Source organism: Oryx dammah, unplaced genomic scaffold, assembly GCF_014754425.2.
Source record: "Oryx dammah isolate SB20612 unplaced genomic scaffold, SCBI_Odam_1.1 HiC_scaffold_20, whole genome shotgun sequence".
In the NCBI taxonomy this organism is placed as follows: Eukaryota; Metazoa; Chordata; class Mammalia; order Artiodactyla; family Bovidae; genus Oryx; species Oryx dammah.
Window position 1 is genome coordinate 70510489 of NW_024070204.1, and position 17196 is coordinate 70527684.

The 17196-nt window shown below is 47.1% G+C and overlaps 1 protein-coding gene across 1 annotated transcript in view; it reads left to right on the forward strand.

Annotated features, from left to right (window-relative positions):
- SLIT3 (slit guidance ligand 3) overlaps positions 1 to 17196 on the forward strand; it is a 729977-nt gene that overhangs the window by 530550 nt on the left and 182231 nt on the right. The gene's annotated exons all lie outside the window — the stretch shown is intronic.

A 17196-nucleotide genomic window follows, 5' to 3' on the forward strand; every position in this document is an offset into this window, starting at 1 on the left:
GTGTGTGTGTGTATGTGGCTGTCCGGGTGAGGAAGAGACAGGGGGAGTGTGTGGGCCCGGGGGTCTGTGTGGATGCATTTCTGTGTCTTTTGCTGCAGTGCTATTAAAATTGGGAACTGGGAGATCCCTCCGGCTCACCTTGGTCAAAGTGTTTGCGGGCAGCAAAGTGTGATTTCTCACCTCCCACAAACTGGGGTTCCTGTTAATTAAGTCTCGATTGAGTCCTTTCTCCCCCGATGCTCCCACGATATTTGTTGCTGGGTGAAACAGATGGGCTAGAGTGGACCCCCAGTGCCTGCCGGAGCATTCAGGGAGCATCTGAGTGTGGGCTTAGAGAGCAGGTTACAGGTCTGGGAGATGAGGAAGAGCTAGTGCTGCGGGGTCGAGGCTGGAATCACCCAGAATCAGAAAAGGACCTTGGCACAGAACCAGGCGGAATGCCAGACAGCTAGTAGAGTCCAGTCATGGCCGTGGCTCCCGAGATCCCATCTCAGGTTTAAATCCAAACTTTCAGCAGGAACCTTAAAGTGGCAGGGACTGGGAGGTGAGGGAGAAGATGAGAGGAGATGAACCCCTCCCCGGAAGACCGCCTTGTATACCGTGTCTAGGAAAAACATGTAGCTGTTTTCATGTGTTCTGGATTTTCAAATGGGTCTAGCTAAGGAAACCTGATTTCCAGGGGGAGAGTCAGCTAGGAGTCATCCCCGGGTCATTCCGACTAGAACTGGATTGTGTAAGAAAACCTTTTGATTGTTCTCCCCCACCCCAAACTACGCCTCCAGCTGTCTCTGATTCGGGGAAACCTGAAGAGGACGGTGGCCAAGCCTAGCAGAACTTGCGCTGGGAGACGTGTGATTCAGCCCCAGCGTGGCCCCTCGATTAGCTGTGTGACCTTGGGCAAGTGCCGTCTGTGTTCAGAGCCTCAGTTTTGTCATTTGGAAGATGAAGGGGGTGGTTGCTGTATTGTGGAAGGGCTTCCCCTTTCCAATTTCTGTAATTGCTTGCTTCTAAAAATAATTTTGATGGTACAGTTCTAGCCAGAATGATAAGGGCAGGGTACACTCCCCTGAAAATTAAAAAAAAAAAAAAAAATTACATGGTCACCAGGTTACATGTCTCTGACTTCCAGAAGAATGAATAGGTGTCAAACGAATGAATGAGTACATTAGAATGTCCCTTTGTCCACAAGGGGAGGCCCACCTTCCTTTTCACCTGGCGTCACAGGTAGCAACAGTGGGTTGGAGACACCCTCTCCACACTGTGTGAAAGGAAGGTGATTCCAAGAGGAATCACGGGAAATCAAGGGGATGCTGATGCTGCAAGCTGCTGGAAATCGGATGAAAGCTGAGAATCCCCGGTACAGAAAAGGCAGGACCCACAGCCAGGAGGCTGGTCAGGTTGTCATTCTTAAGATGGATGGTCTCTCCTCACCCAAACTCTGACCCCGGAAGCAGCACCAATTGCGTGTCTGCTCGGGAAAGGATGCCAGCCCAAATGTAGTAACCCAGGACTCCTCTTATCAAGAGGCTGGAGCTGAGAAGGGTAGGCGCGATTTTCCCTGACTGCAAAAAAAAGCCTCTGTAGAAAGGGCTGCTGGGAGCATATCACCTTCTTCTTGAGAAGGATGAGAAAATTCCCCGGGAAGGGACCAAGAATTGGAAGTCGCTAGCTGCCACAAAGCAGATGTGATGACCTCACGGTCCGCACGTGAGTGCTCTCGGCTTGGCGGGGTGTCATCCGGCCTCACCAGGAGTGCTGCTGCAGGGAGTGAGAAGCTACACAGTCAGACACCCGGGGTGTGGAGTCCTGGGTGTGGTGGTCCTTTGGCTAAGTTACTCTGCCTCTCTGTTTTCTTAACTTTAAGAGATGCCCTCTATACTACATAGGATTTCTAGTAGTCACTCAGTCGTGTCTGACTCTTTGTGACCCCACAGACTGTAGCCCACCAGGCTCCTCTGTCCGTGGAATTCTCCAGGCAAGAACATTGGAGTGGGTAGCCGTTCCCTTCTCCAGGGGATCTTCCCAATCCAGGGGCCAAACCCAGGTCTCCTGAATTGCAGGCAGATCCTTTACCATCTGAATCACCTAGGGTCCCCTCCACTTCCCTAACTTTCTCCCCACCATGCCCTCATCTTCATCAAATCCCTGTCCAGGACAGAATTGACCTGTCCTCTCTACTCTGATTATATATATACATATATAAAATATATTCATGATGTATATAATGCATATATATTTTTTATCCAGATACACCACAACTTGAAACTTAAAAACTCACTATGAAAAAAAGAAGTTCTCTCTCCCCATCATTGTAAAGAGCTCACAGGATCTGATTAGTTTATCTTCTCAATTCTAAACAAAGCTAGATCAATAGCTTTGTTTTAAAGACACTCTCATTTGGCCTCACATGGCTAAGTACTTAAAATTAATCATAATCAGGTATTCCATGGGTTTTTAATTTCCAGCAGAGGCACACAGCTTTGGAACCATCCATCTTCATGGTGAGCATACTGAAATTGGCTGGAGCTGACATCTCCATTTAAAGACCCTCCCTGCCCCACCCCCAGACCTTCCAAATCTCATCTTCACATTGACATTTTATAATATTTCTCTGTAATCACAACTTACGCACTATAAAGAAACTTGACAATAAAGTATTAATAATAAATAGGAGCTAAGTGAGGGCATCATATATTAACTTAATAAATCCTTCAGAGAGAGACCGAGAATTCAGGGGGAGGGGGAGGGGAATGCAAAACACACTCTCCCCACAAAGGTCATCTCTAAGTATCTAAAGCTTTTAAAGTCTGCAAATCAAGAAGACAAAGTATAGAGACTTCCCTGGCAGTCTAGTGGTTAAGACTCTGCACTCCCGCTGCGGGGAGCATGGGTTCAATCCCTGGCTGGGGAGAGAAGTTTCCACATGCCACATGGTGTGGGGAAGAAAGGAGACAAGACATAGGATTTCATGTGTGTTTTCTCTCTGACATGAGGCAGAATAAAGTATAAAATAAGGAAAGAGTCCCCATTACCTCAAAGAAATCTCTCTTAAAATCAACTCAAGTTTAGGGACAAAAACTAGTATTGAAAATATTTCACACAGGACCACCCTGTTATTCCATCCTTTCTGTGGATGGAAATGCCATAAAATGTCTTTCCATCCAGGCTGAGGTGGGTTGCACTGGACATAAAGGGTGAGTCTAGGCAGGAACCCCTAGCGGTGAGGAGTAAGGGACTATACAAGCTTTTGGAAAGACTGAAATCTGTCCACCTCAACCTCATTTTTGACTCATGCCCAATGGGGGATGTCCAGCGCAGAGTATGGTACACGAAGAGAGCCACCACCCTCTCGTTTTCAGGCAGCCAGGAGAGGGAGTGAGAAGGAACGCATAGTATGGGCAAAACTCCAGAGAAGGAATCCTAAGGCAAGTGATGATAGCTGGCGTTCAGTGTGCAGTTACTGGTGGTTGTGGTTTAGTCGCTCAGTTGTGTCCGACTCTGTGCGACCCATGGATTGTAGCCCGCCAGGCTCCTCTGTCCATGGGATTCTCCAGGCAAGAGTACCAGAGTGGGTCACCATTTCCTTCTCCAGAGGATCTTCCTGGCCCAGAGATCGAACCCACGTCTCCTGCATTGGCAGGTGGATTCTTTCCTGCTGAGCCACCTGGGACCAACACTGAAAGCGGTGCTTTTATATCCGTTATCTCTCTGCATTCTCACCAGCCCTCCATGAAACTTACTGTCGCCTTCTTTTTCACAGAGGATACCTTTTTCAGAGAAGCCAAGTAACTGCCTAACTAGCAAGCAGCAGAATGTGTGTTACTAAGGCTCTCGGGTGTTGGCCCCGCTGAGGCAGGGCCAGCGTGTGCCTCAGGGTGGTCTGAACTGGCCCCGAGAGCTGGTCTCAGGGAGCTCCCAGGGCCTCAGGGTCCTGCTGAGAACTCCGGAGCCTCCCACAGCTTCTGAGATCGTCATTCCCTTTACCCAGGGATGGGTCCCCATAAAGCTGAAGGTGACTCAACTTCACAGGGGGAAAAAATCATCCTGCTTTTTCACTGCCTTACATTTGAGTTCCAGAGACAACTTCTCCTCACTGCTGGGTGTCACCGATCGATTTTGCCATTTGCCGCTGCTCTCTTTCTTAGTTGAGGGACTTCACATTCTCTTACCTCGCTTTCAGACGCCCGTCTGTTACCCAAATCATAGACCGTTAATTTCTGCGGGTTTGTACACTTGGCGGTTCACGTCCTCGGTTTTCGGTTTTCTCTGGGTAAGGTGTGTGTAAACCACAGTTAAGTATGCCAAGACTGCATTTCCCTGGCTGGCCAGGAATCATTTCTGGAGGGACTCTGAGCCTGGGTTTCTAGACCCCGCCAGCTAGGTTAAGGACAGCTAGGCATGTCACCAGTTCTACCAGGCTCCTCTCTGCCCTACATGCCATCTTATATATATTAAAAAAAAATCAGAAAAAATATTGAATAGAAAAAAAGTGAGTAGGAGAAAATGAAACAAAAAAGAACCTAGCTAATCAAATATTTAAATTTTTTTCGATAGTATTGTGGGAGAAAAGATTCTCAGACCTTGTCTCCTAGCCAGAAGACAAACGTAGCAGATCAGAAGTTTGGTAGACACGCTGCCAAAATGCTAGGAACGCATCCCCAAGACACTTTCAATGAGTGGTCTGCCCTTGATAAAGCACTTGTACTGGCCAAATCTCACATCGATCTGACAGGTTTTTCGATAACCAGTGTGTGCTGTCTTGAAAGCCTCGCTCGCCTTTCTGTCACTTACCAATTTTGGAAGTTCAGTGATATCATCATAGGCTGGCTCTGCAAAGACCTTCGCTGTCTCCAGGATGACCTCTTACTGTTAAGATAAGGCACAGGGAGGCCGAGAGCAGGGTCAGGACTAGAGTGAGGCCCATGCCTTCTAACATTTTTACCCTGGGCACCCCACTTCCCTCCCCCTAGTCCTAGCCCTCACCTTGGCTTGTCCAGGGCAACAGCAAGTTAGCAGTAGCAAAGGACTCTAACCTGGGTCTCCAGACCCCTGATTCCATGTTCTTTGCCCCCAGTGGACACCCCCAGGCAATTCAGCTATACAGAAGAAATCCTCTGGTAAGTCTGGGGATCCTAAGCACAGTTGTCTTTTCAAAACCTATTGTTAAATGTTTTATGTTATGTAGCAGGTTGAAGTGAAAAGTAAAAGTGTTAGTCGCTCAGTCGTATCTGCCTCTTTGTGACCACATGGACTATAGTCTCGTCTGTCCGTGGAAGTCTCCAGGCAAGAATGCTTGAGTGGGTTGCCATTTCCTTCTCCAGGGGAATCTTCCCAATCCAGGGATCGAACCTGGGTCTCCTGCATTGCAGGCAGATTCTTTACCATCTGAGCCACCAGGGAAGCCCCATTTAGCAGAGCTGAAAGCAGAATCATTCTTTGAGTTTATCATGGACTGAAGTTTGCCTTCCCGCAATCTGCTAATCAACTCTCTTGAAACCAAAGGTTGCAAACTAGATGCCACTACATTTTGGTCACAAATGAGGTTTTCTTTTTCATCCTAAGAGTGTTTTTACCACTTTAAATTAGCATTTCATATTGAAAATTGATGCAATTTTTTGTAAAAGTCCAGAATTCCAGCTTTGGACTTCAGTGAAGCAGAAGCATTGGCAACTCTGGCCTGGACATGTGCATCGTGACAATCAGTTGAGACTGAAAAGCACATACCCTCCTTAGATGGGGTGTGTATGGCCTCCACTTTCCTGTCGACCTCCCCCCATTTCAGTTACCTCCCAGCCCAGGCAGCCCCTGCTTTAATCCATCCAAAAAGCAAGGATATGTGCCAGCATTGTGCCAGATGCCAAGGACAGTAAAGCTTTAAATGAGCAGGTGCTTTGGTGGATCAAACTCTAAAGGTGAGAGCTTATCAGAATTGTTGATCAGACAAGCACAGACAGAGCTAAGTGATGGGGAGTCCAGGACTCCCAGACTGAACCAGGGCACCTCGGAAGCCATCTGGGATGCCTCATGCCTCATCTGCTGGGAAGTCCTTCTCAGGAGTTGAACTTGCTTCCAGATTCCTTTTGATTGTAAAGCAGTTGTAATTGGGTTTATACAGGCTTCTCAGGTGCCACTAGTGGTAAAGTACCTGCCTGCCAATGCAGGAGGCAGAAGAGATATGAGTACAATCCCTGGGTCAGGAATATCCCCAGAGGAACGCACAGCAATTCACTCCGGTATTCTTGCCTGGAGAATCCCATGGACAAGAGAGCCTGGTGTACTGTAGCCCACAGGGTCGCAAAGAGTTGGACACGACTGAAGAAGCAACCCTGCATGCACATGCGCACGTAGGATGAGAAGCAAGAGAGGAAAACCTCCCACTCTATTTCTTGCTCCCTAGAGCCCAGCGTCAGCCCAGGTAATGAGCTCCCGTTAGAGAAAAGAGAGTCTTTTAGCCTGGGTAATGAGCTCCCTTTAAAGAAAAGAGTTAACGCAACGATGGGAATTAACTAGACTTTTAGTGTAGTTCTAATTCAGCCACCTCTGGGCAAATATGACGTGGCCTGACCCTGAGCCCTACTTGTAGATACAGAAAGAAAGTGCTTTTTTGATATAAGAAGAAGACAGTAAAAGAAATGGACAGTAGTCCTGATACTGAGATCAGGATGTGCTCACTCTCCTAGCAGAGGGTGGTGGTCCTGGCTGAGGGGTGCTGGGCACTGGGTGTTGGGACATTTATGGACATGGTTGGTCCAATTCAGAAAACCCAGAGCTTAATGCAATTGGTGGTGTGTCCTCCACTTCCAATGAGCTCCCTCTGGGTGTGGAACCAGATGCTCTGATTAACGAATAATAATAATCTGCTGATACATTGTATAATGAAAGGATATCATAGGGATTATTAGGCATTATAGCTGCTATAATTACTATGATAGTCTCCATGCTCTAACTCCTGCTACCTTCCAGGCACTGTGATAAACCATTATAACGCAGCATTTTACATAACCCCTCTCTATAGCCTTCCAAGGTAGATCTTGGTAATCTCCTCATTTTACCAGTGAGGAAACTGAGGCTTAGAGAAGTTGAACAACTTGTCCCAGGGTGATGTGAACAAGTACAAGAAGGGAATTATTCTTCCAGTATCAAATCCCCTGCTCTTAACTGTTCTACTACACACAAGAAATTAGAATTAAAAACTACATCCCAGAGCACACATACAAGAGAAACAGTCATGTGCGTTCGTGAGGTTATTCTCTGTAGCCCAGAGTAATTCAGGAACTGCCGACTTTCTTTTTGAGAAGTTGACTCCTAGGGTGCTCAGATCCAAACCTATGACATCAGTTTATTCAGCACCACATCCCATTACATGAGACTGCCCAGACAAGGAGGCGGGAGGAAAAGGCTGCTCTTCTGGAGTGGGGGGTGGGAGGCATTACAGTCCTCCCACAGGACTGGTTGCCAAATCAGCTCCACCAAGTCACCTTGAGTGGTTTGGGGTTCATTTCCTTTCAAAAGAGAAACATTAATACCAATCCTTAGGCTAGGGATTAAAGGAGATAACCTCAGGTGTGTGTCTAACATATACCCCATCAGGACACTCATAAAAATCATAGTTGGAGAATATTCCTATACTGTTCACTGCCTTGCACAAGCCTGGCACATAGTAGGTGGTCAGTTAAAGTTCATGGAATCAAATTGAGTTGAAATTACTCAATTTGAGTAATTTCTCAATTGTCTGTATCCCCTGGTGCCTTATCCTGCAAATCCCAGATCCCCTCGGATCAGTTCGCTGTTGTTTAAATCCAAAATGCATCACCCACGGATGCAGAGGGCCACTTGTAATTAACTGAATTTGAAGCTTACCCCACCCTAGTCTCTAGAGTCTCTGTTTTGCTTGTGCCCTGAACGGAACTAAGATTGTGGTTGTCCCAAAATTATTTTAGATGTTGAACAGTGTGTTCAATAGTATTTTTTTCTGAAACAGCACACATTTCTCACATTACCTTTGGTTTTCTATTCCTTTAGCTAAGTGTTTCCCCCCCACCCTTTTTTTTTTTCTTTTTACTAATGAACACAATTAGAGCCACAGAGAAAACTGGTGCTTTCTAACAGAGACAAGATTCGTTTTCATTTATTTGCAAACTGTTTCACCTGGGTTTCTCTGGGAGATGCAAACATTTGTTTCAACAGCCTTAGGAATCAGGGTGTTTAGTCATGACATAGCTTTGAATACAGAACTGTCATCATTTAATGAAAATGTTAAAATATCTCCAGAATATGATTTTTTGGTATTGTGCTGCAAATTGTGATTTGTGGAGGCAATCGGGATTAAAATTGTACCTTGTTGAAAACATCGGTAACTTCCATTCAACCCCCAGCATACTAGGAAGGGAACTGAGTTTCCCGTAAATGCACTTCACCAAGCCTGGGACCTGGATCATAGTCAAGCTCTTAAAATGACGAGCTTGGTTTTGAGAACATAAGCCTAAGGAAAAAGTGACCCTTTCTTTGAAATGGAAAGATAATCTTTTCCTTTTAAATAAACAGCACTTTAACAGTCCAAGTAACTAGAATCTGAGGAGTTCTTGTGGTTTCCACTTTACTTCATTTCCCTATTCACTAAAGGCTAGTCTAGTGTCTGAATTTAAAATGTCATGGTGTTCGTTCCTGAGTTAAGAGTCTATAGTGAAGATCATTGAGCCGTTCTTTACCCACGGAGGTTCTGAGTCAGCAGGACTCCCACTGTCCGCGTCTCCTGCGAGCAGCGCTTCGGTGGAATCTGGTAATGGACGTCTTGCTGTCCTTGGGGAGTGAGGACAGTCTCTATGTCCCTGTATAGTGCAGCCGCCAGGTCTTGGAGCTGAAAGTTTGGTCTGACAAACCAGGTTTGGGAGCAGGCTTTTGGTTTGCTTTGTCCCATCTAAAACAAAATGGGAAAATATCTTTGCATTTTTGAAAAAAGATTCCAGAGGGTTTTCTCGCAGTAGCAAGTGGCTTGGTGGGGGAATGCCTCAGAGCTGCCAAATACACTTAGGAGTCAGTTCTCTCCCCAAACAGAGCTTTGCCTCTGTCTTGAAAAGGTGCTCCCGTGCGGATGCTCAGACTCTGAGCTTCCTCCATGCCCCAGCTCCCAACAGTGGCTTTGGTAGCCAGTGTTTGAGCATCTTTAGTATTTTTCCGCTTACCAGCTTTTGAGTCCCCTTGTAGAGTTGAACTTGCCTATGACTGATGCTACCACTTCCACCCAGGGTGTGAAATATTGGATGGCTTGGCTTCCCCATGGCTGAGGGTCCGTTACTCTACAGAACTGGCTTCTAAGAGCCAAGCAGGAAATTGATCCCTCCTGTCAGTTTATGGAGGGGAGGAGGGCACGGAGAGGACAAGGACACAGAGAAGTGGAGAATCAGAGCTCTCTCTCAGTTTTAACATTGTCCTGAGCTTTCGTTTCCTATTTTTGAAGGCACTTCCGAGCAAGGGATGGTGAGGAGCGGGGATGGAGGGAATAATGGTCCTGTTTCTCTAAGACCAGATTTGGATTCACCGTAGAAAAGCTCTGGAGCACCCATTGTCTTTTAAGGATCCCACCTATCAGCGCTATTTTATTCATTGGTTGAATCAGAGCTGCTAATGTGAGCTTTCTTCTTGTTTTTTCTTTTTTTTGGTCTTTTCAATGTTTAAAGAAAAATGGAATTAGTTCCCAACACTTAAATCTTGGGTAATTTTATTGAAATAATTTCAATTTCCCTTGAATATTTAGAAGCTGTATCCACCCTCGGTGGACATGTGGCTGTGAGGGTCTGAAGCAGCATTGTCCCCTAAAGGACTCTCGGTGATGAAAGAATTGCTCCGTATCTGAGCGGTCCAGTAGGTAGCCTCTAGCCACATGCGACTCCTGAACATTTGCAATGTGGCTAGTGCAACTGAGAAGCTGTGTTTAGCTTCACTTGATTTTACTTGATTTCAATTTAAATTGCCAAATTTAGCTTGTGGCTCCCTTATCGAGGAGTGCAGGTTTGAAGCTGAGTGGCAAGGACTGCATTTGGACAGGGCATGCCCTCTGCAGATCTCCATAGTTCCCACCATGCATGCTTTCCTGCCTGCCTGACTCCAAACCCCTGGAGCCATTTCACAGCCATTAATAAGCAGAATGGTTAAACAGTGTATTTTTTGAAGCTGCTGCTGCTGCTGCTGCTAAGTCGCTTCAGTTGTGTCCAACTCTGTGCGACCCCATAGACGGCAGCCCCCCAGGCTCCCCCGTCCCTGAGATTCTCCAGGCAAGAACACTGGAGTGGGTTGCCATTTCCTTCTCCAATGCATGAAAGTGAAAAGTGAAAGTGAAGCCCCTCAGTCGTGTCCGACTCTTAGCGACCCGATGGACTGCAGTCCACCAGGCTCCAACGTCCGTGGGGTTTTCCAGGCAAGAGTACTGGAGTAGGGTCCCATCGCCTTTTCCTTTCTGAAGCTAAATACTTTGAAATATCTACCACTTCCCTCTTCTCCCACCCCCGCACTCTGCCCTTGCTGGTTCTTAAACATCTGGATCTTATACCCCCAAAAGACCCATTTTCACTGAAACCCAGGAGTATGGTTATGAAAACTGACTCCCACCAAAACAAAACTCTCTCTGAGTGAATTAGTTCCTGGATCCCAATTATTCTCTTCTCTCCATTCTGCAAGTGACTTCCGCAAAGTCAACTGGATAGGAAAATCACTCCAGACCCATCCCTAATCCTACATAAGTGGAGATGTGACAGGCAAGCCTATTAACCCTGCAGAAGTTGAGCCTGGTATCTGCATAGAGAGAGAAAGAAAAGGAACCGACACCTCTAGCCCGACCCATGCAACTATATGTTTTCAAATGCTGCACAGTGGGGGCTGGTTGTGACTTTCAGAGTTTGGCCAGATGTCCTGTCTTTAGGCAGATCTGGATAGTTCTGGGTATCCACAGTCCTTCCACTGCCTTCTAGAAATCTATTCCCATTCCAGAAATACCACTGTAGACCCAGAATCAGCCAAAGTAAATTGGAGAGTGGAACTGTAGGCTGCAAAGACCCTGGAGGTCAGCTGATCCTACCACTTCATTTGAAGAGGAAAAAAAAAAAAAAACCCAGAATGGTTAAGCAACTTGTCCACAGCCATGAGAAAGTTTCACAGAAGAACCAGGCCAGAAAATGGGTCTGTTGACTCTTATCTCATGTAGTATGTTGCCATCTATCCAAGAAGCCCTTTCTCTACTTTAGCAGACAGGAAACAGAAGTTAGTGGAGCCAGCCAGTATGTCCTGTCCATCCCATCATCCCTTAATCTCAAGCCTTTTGCCAGAGGGAACATTTTACCTTCAACATGGGGACCACACCCTCCCTTCCTAGAGTCTTCCAGTCCTACAGCCACTGCTTGGGAGACGACCACCCTGGTCAGAGAGCAGCCTGGGGAGACACCGAATTTTGCATCATTGATTCCAGCTAGCACACGTGCCGGGGCCCTGTGAGTCAGCATCAACGACCCCTACCCATCTATGAGCCCAAATAGCTCACAATGTAAATTATCCTCAGTGAGGATAGCAGTGGGTGGAGGGGGGAGCATGGAATAAGTTTCAACCATTTAAAGATAGTTGGTTTCAATAGTAGGTTCCTGGAGCATGTCTTAGCTAGTGACTGCCCTACAGCAAATGCAGTATACGAAGAAGGCTTTAACCACACGGTACCATGATGATGTTAAAATGCACTGATAGATTGATTGATTTATATAGCCCATAAGTGATCTTTAGGTGTTAAATATATATGTTTGATTCAAATTGTTGAAGTAATCTGTTTGGTTCAGAGACTGAAAACTGGCCCCTGCAAGCCAAACCCAGCCCCCAGGTATGTTTCATTTGTGACTTTTCTTCCTTAAGGAGAGTTAGTCATCAATATGGACCAAGGAATAAGGAGATTTCATATAAAAATTCTAGATGTCTGCCTTTCTCTTTAACAAAAAGAAAAAAACTGGCATCACTGCACCCACTTTCCAGCATGGCAGCAGTCCTTGGAAATGAGAAATGATGGCCCTGGGTGGAAAAGTTGTGTTTGCCACAGTCCCGTGCAGCCCCTTCCTCCGATGTCAAGCCTTGCTCCTGTAGGCACTTGACTTTGTACTCTGGGATCAGCCCAGAAGGCTGTTTAGAGTGGAGATTTTTTTTTTTTTTTAATTGAAAGATGCCAAAAGCATGATCCTTCGCATTTGGAAACTCATCCATCCATTCCTTCAGTAAATACTTGAGTCCTTTTTTGTGCCAAACACAGAGCGAGGTCCTGCGTACACAACGCCGGGCGTGGGGGTGGGGAGCAGGCGGGAGGGGTAGACCAGATGCGTCCTCTGCTTTCTCTGCGTGTACCTGTCTCTTAGCGTACACATTCATAGGTACTGACGACTTTGCCCCTTCTTCCTCTCCCTGCTCAAATGCAGCTGAGCTGGAATTGTCTGTTTCCCTCCTTCTCAGCTACAGACTCACCTGTCCAGTTATGTAAGTTGGAGGTCATTTCTTCACCCCCACAGATATCTTGCACACTGGAAACTGTGGCGTTTCTAAATAATGTAGTAGGCAAGATTAATGGTCCAGGTTCCCAGTTTATAGATGATGAAATAGAATTAGGGGACTAAGGCCATCTCATTCACAGTGTCGTTTAAGGTACATTTTACAATTCAGTAGGTCACGGGGAGGCAGTTGAATCATTCTGCATCACCGCTAGGCAGGATCCATGGTGATCTCAATAAATGAGTAAGGAGTTCTTCAGAATTCAGAGACCAAAAACACTGGAGCATCCTGACCACTTACACCACCAGCGTCTGACTGAGCAGGGCTGGGATTCAAAGGTTCATCTTTCTCTTTTGCTCCTCCACTTTTTCTATTTATTTTACTGGCATCTTTTTCTTCCTTTTAACACCGAAGCTCCGCTGGGTAGAAGGAGATGAGTTTCTGCTGTCATAACATGAATATATAATGAAGCCAGAACCAAAGACAAGCCCTTTTGTTAAGGAACCCCTATCATCAAAAGCCCTAATTGGAAGCTGATTGTTTTTATTTATTTTTGTAGGTTTTACATGACACCTGGAGACCATTTAAAATGTTACTTGGCGGTGAGAGCTCTGTGTTTAAAAATAACGCTCACCCGGTGCCAAATCACTTTAGAGTCGGGTACAAATATTGAGACAAAAACCCCAGCTGTTATTGCTTTGGCTGCTAATTTGAGGTGTCAAATGAGAGCCCGACTGCTATACGTCAGTGAATAAGGCCCCTTGTGAGGTCATTATGTTTTCTAACAGTTGAGAGTAATGGACTAATCAGTGCAGCATCAGTTGTTTTCATTATATGCCCACACAATGGTTATGAGCTTTAATTTAAACGGTCCGCAGGGAGATGAAGGAAGTCGGTAATAGGCAGCACCCAGGATAGTCCAGGAGAGCAGGTACCATAAGCAAGATCGCTTCTTACCCTCATCCCTCTTCTCTCTCCCTCCATCTCTCATTCCTCCTGCCCCATCTGCCCTCAGAGACTCCTTGTCTGCTCCTAGCAGACCAAGGATGAGCTTTGCTCAAGGAGCAAGACTGGACTCTTGGTTTTTCAGGGTGCTCTGAAAAATCTCTATTAGCCAGTCCAACAGTCATGGTGACTTTTGGCAACACTTAGACTTGTCAGCCAAGCCTGAGCCTTGGAAGGTATTGAGCCATGATTCTCCCCTCTTCTCTGTAGCCTCTGAGCTTCCCAAGTGGCGTTAGTGGTAAAGAACCTGCCTGTCAATGCAGGAGACGCAGGTTTGATCCCTGGGTCGGGAAGGTCCCCCAGAGAAGAAAATGGCAACCCACTCCAGTATTCTAGCCTGGAGAATCCCATGGACAGAGGAACCTGGCAAGGTATGGTCCATAAGATCGCAAAGAGTCAGACACGACTGAAGCAACTTAGCATGCATGCAGACACACGCTCTGAAGCCCCTACTACCGTCTTCCTTGGACCAGAGGAGAGTTAGGCGATGCTGTTGCTATGAGCAGCCTTGATAGCAAGTCAAACACCAGGGTCCCTGCCGCACTGAAGCCAGGAAGGACCGAGTTTACCACTAACACGTGTGATTCATCTCCTCCTCGGGACAGCAGGGGAAACTGGATGGCTGGTGTCTGTCGAAGACAATCCTATAAGAGGCAGTTTTGTGTAATGATGAAAAATACAGTCCGGTCTGGTGTGACACGTTCCTGGATTTGAATATTGGCTCCACAACTCCATACTTACATGATCAGGCAGCGTTCATTGATCTTTTTAGGATCCAAAATGGAAATGGCAAGAGTATCTCAGATTGTTGGGAGAATTAAATGAGATAATGTGTGCACATAGCAAAAACATGATTAATAAACATCAATGTTGTTGTTATTATGGAATCTTTATTGAAAGATCTTTGGAAGCTCACCTCAAAGCAATATCCTTTACTAGTCCAGATCATTGGCGGAAAGCAGAATGTTCACGGGAGAATCTGTAACATCAATTTAGATTTTTCAAATGATGTGTTATTTTATAATATTCTTCTTGATTTCTGGAATTTCCCAGAGCCTCCGGCCAAATCAGAGCAGTGGGTAGCTGGGGAAGAAAGGCGAGTTCAGACTTGATAGGAGGAAACAGTTAAGGAGCTTCATTCAGAAATGACTGAGCCTGGGACTTTCCTGGTAGCCTAGTGGTGAAGACTCTGGGCTTCCAATGCAGCGGACTTGGGTTCAATCCCTAGTCATGGAACAAAGATCACACATGCCATGTGACACAGCCAAAAAACCAAAACCAAACCAAAAACAAAGAAGCAAACAAAGTGATTGAGTCAGTGCAGCTGGAGAGGGACCCTAGGCTGGGGGTGAGGCTTGGGAATGCCTCTGTTAGCCTCTGTAGACCCAGTGTGCGCTCCCCCAGGGTCAAGTTCATAGAGTGCCTCCTGCACACATGCTAATAGGCTGCATTAGCCAGCACTTGCCACACCCAGGATCTAGGAGCCTGTGGCAGGACCTCGTCACCAGCAGTAGGTACTAGGATTCCTTCCTGATGCCATGATGGCTGTCAGTCAACACCCACCAAGCCAGACCAGGACAAGCCAGTCCTGCTTTGACATATGAACCGAAGAGGAAAGCAGACACGTAGAGGATCTAAAGCAGCCTCAGTTTCATCCCTCTCTCCTTGCCTGAGCCAGAAAGAGGAAAGGTGTGAGCCCCCCAGACCCTCCTTTTGTGGCCCACGTGCTACTGCAACCCCTCTGTGCTCTTCATGCCCCATGCCAGCTGTTCAGATATTTCTGCACAGGGTCTGGCCACAGTGTTTGCACTCAGCTGCTCTTTAGGGAATGATTCTGGCTACCTTGGTTGTGCCTGTCCCTGTGAGTTCAACGTAGGCCCTGTGAGAAGTAATTACACCTTCCGGGCTTAGAGTGCTGGCTGCTGGGCTCCCACGTTGGTAAGTACAAGTCAGGGAATCTCAAGGTCACTTAAAAAAGATGTCCTGTGGCCATAGCTAATGGCTGCTGCTGACCCACCAAACTTCTTCCTAGGGATCCTTAAGGCGTACGTGCATAGATACTAAGTCGCTTCAGTTGTCTGACTCTTTATGACGCTGTGGACTGTAGCCCACCAGTTTCCTCTGTCCCTAGATCCTCCAACAAGAATACTGGAGTTGGTTGCCATGCCCTCCTCCAGGGGATCTTCCAAACCCAGGGATGGAACCTGAGTCTCCCGCAGCTCCTGCATTGCGGGTGGATTCTTTCCTGCTGAGCCACTGAGAAGCCCTTCTTTAAGGAGGGAGCCACCTTATTTATCCAGACTTAAGAAGTCAGCCTGCCCCGAGACAGGAGATGAGTGGACAAAGCTACCAGGAGGGTCTGTCTGACTCTAGGATTCTGGATCACCTGTGCAGAGGGGAAAAGGAGGGTTTCCAGGAGCACCCCAGAAAGCTTGGGGCTTACTGTGGATGCCTGACCCTGAAATTATGTGGTACATGCTTGCAGTTAATAGTGCTGCATTAGAGACAATTACATAGTATTATGGACACACAACACGCAGATTACACCCAGAGCCAGGAAAGCACAGCTTGATAAAGCAATGGCCTGATCAGAGGAGACAGAGGGAAATGTCAGCCTTATTAAGAAATTGCCAGGGTGGTGTGGCTGCAGCTGGACTGAGCTCCTCCAGAACAAAGATTGCTATCTTGCATGACGCTGGGAGAACCACACTTTAGCACCCAGTAGAGATCAGTGGGGAACCAGGGGCAGAAATCAAGTTGGACCTCTCTAAGAGTGATCACAGCCACCTCCGTTGAGGGCTGCATACTATTTCAGAACTTGGACTTCCTCCTAAACAGGAAGAGGCCCAGCTCCCTCATGCTGTCCACACGTGAGGCCTTCGGGCCCAGGGCGGCCACAGGCTGCCCTCCACACTCAGGTCAAGGCTCTGTCCTTAGCCTTTCCCCTAGTTCACTGGTTCTACAACTGGAGCTTATATATGAATCCTCTTAGTCATTGAAACACACAAAGCTGGGCCTTCCCCAGAGTTTCTGATCCAGGAGGCTGGGGCAGGGCCTGAACATATGCATCTCTAACAAGTTCCTGCAGAAGGCAATGGCACCCCACTCCAGTACTCTTGCCTGGAAAATCCCATGGATGGAGGAGCCTGGTGGGCTGCAGTCCATGGGGTCACTAAGAGTCGGGCACGACTGAGCAACTTCACTTCACTTTTCACTCTCATGCACTGGAGAAGGAAATGGCAACCCACTCCAGTATTCTTGCCTGGAGAATCCCAGGGATGGGGGAGCCTGGTGGGCTGCCATCTATGGGGTCACACAGAGTCGGACACGACTGAAGCGACTTAGCAGCAGCAGCAGCAGCAAGTTCCCAGGTGACGCTGCAAGTCCAGGGGCCACACTTGGAGAACAACTGTCCAGGTTCATTGCACGCCCACCCAGAGGTGGATCTCCCCACCCTGTCTCTTGTAAAAGGTCTTCTAGGCTCTGATTCCAGCGCAGCATTGCAGGCTCTGGGAGCGTTGCGACCCAGCTTCCAGGTAGGGTTGTGGGGCGGAAGGGAGAAGCGTAGATCTAGGGTGAGGCTGCCTGCTTATGTTTGCTTGAAGAGATGCAGCCCCAGAAACCAACTCTGCTGGAGCCTTTTTTTTTTTTAACGGCTGCACCAGGTCTTAGTTGCAGCAC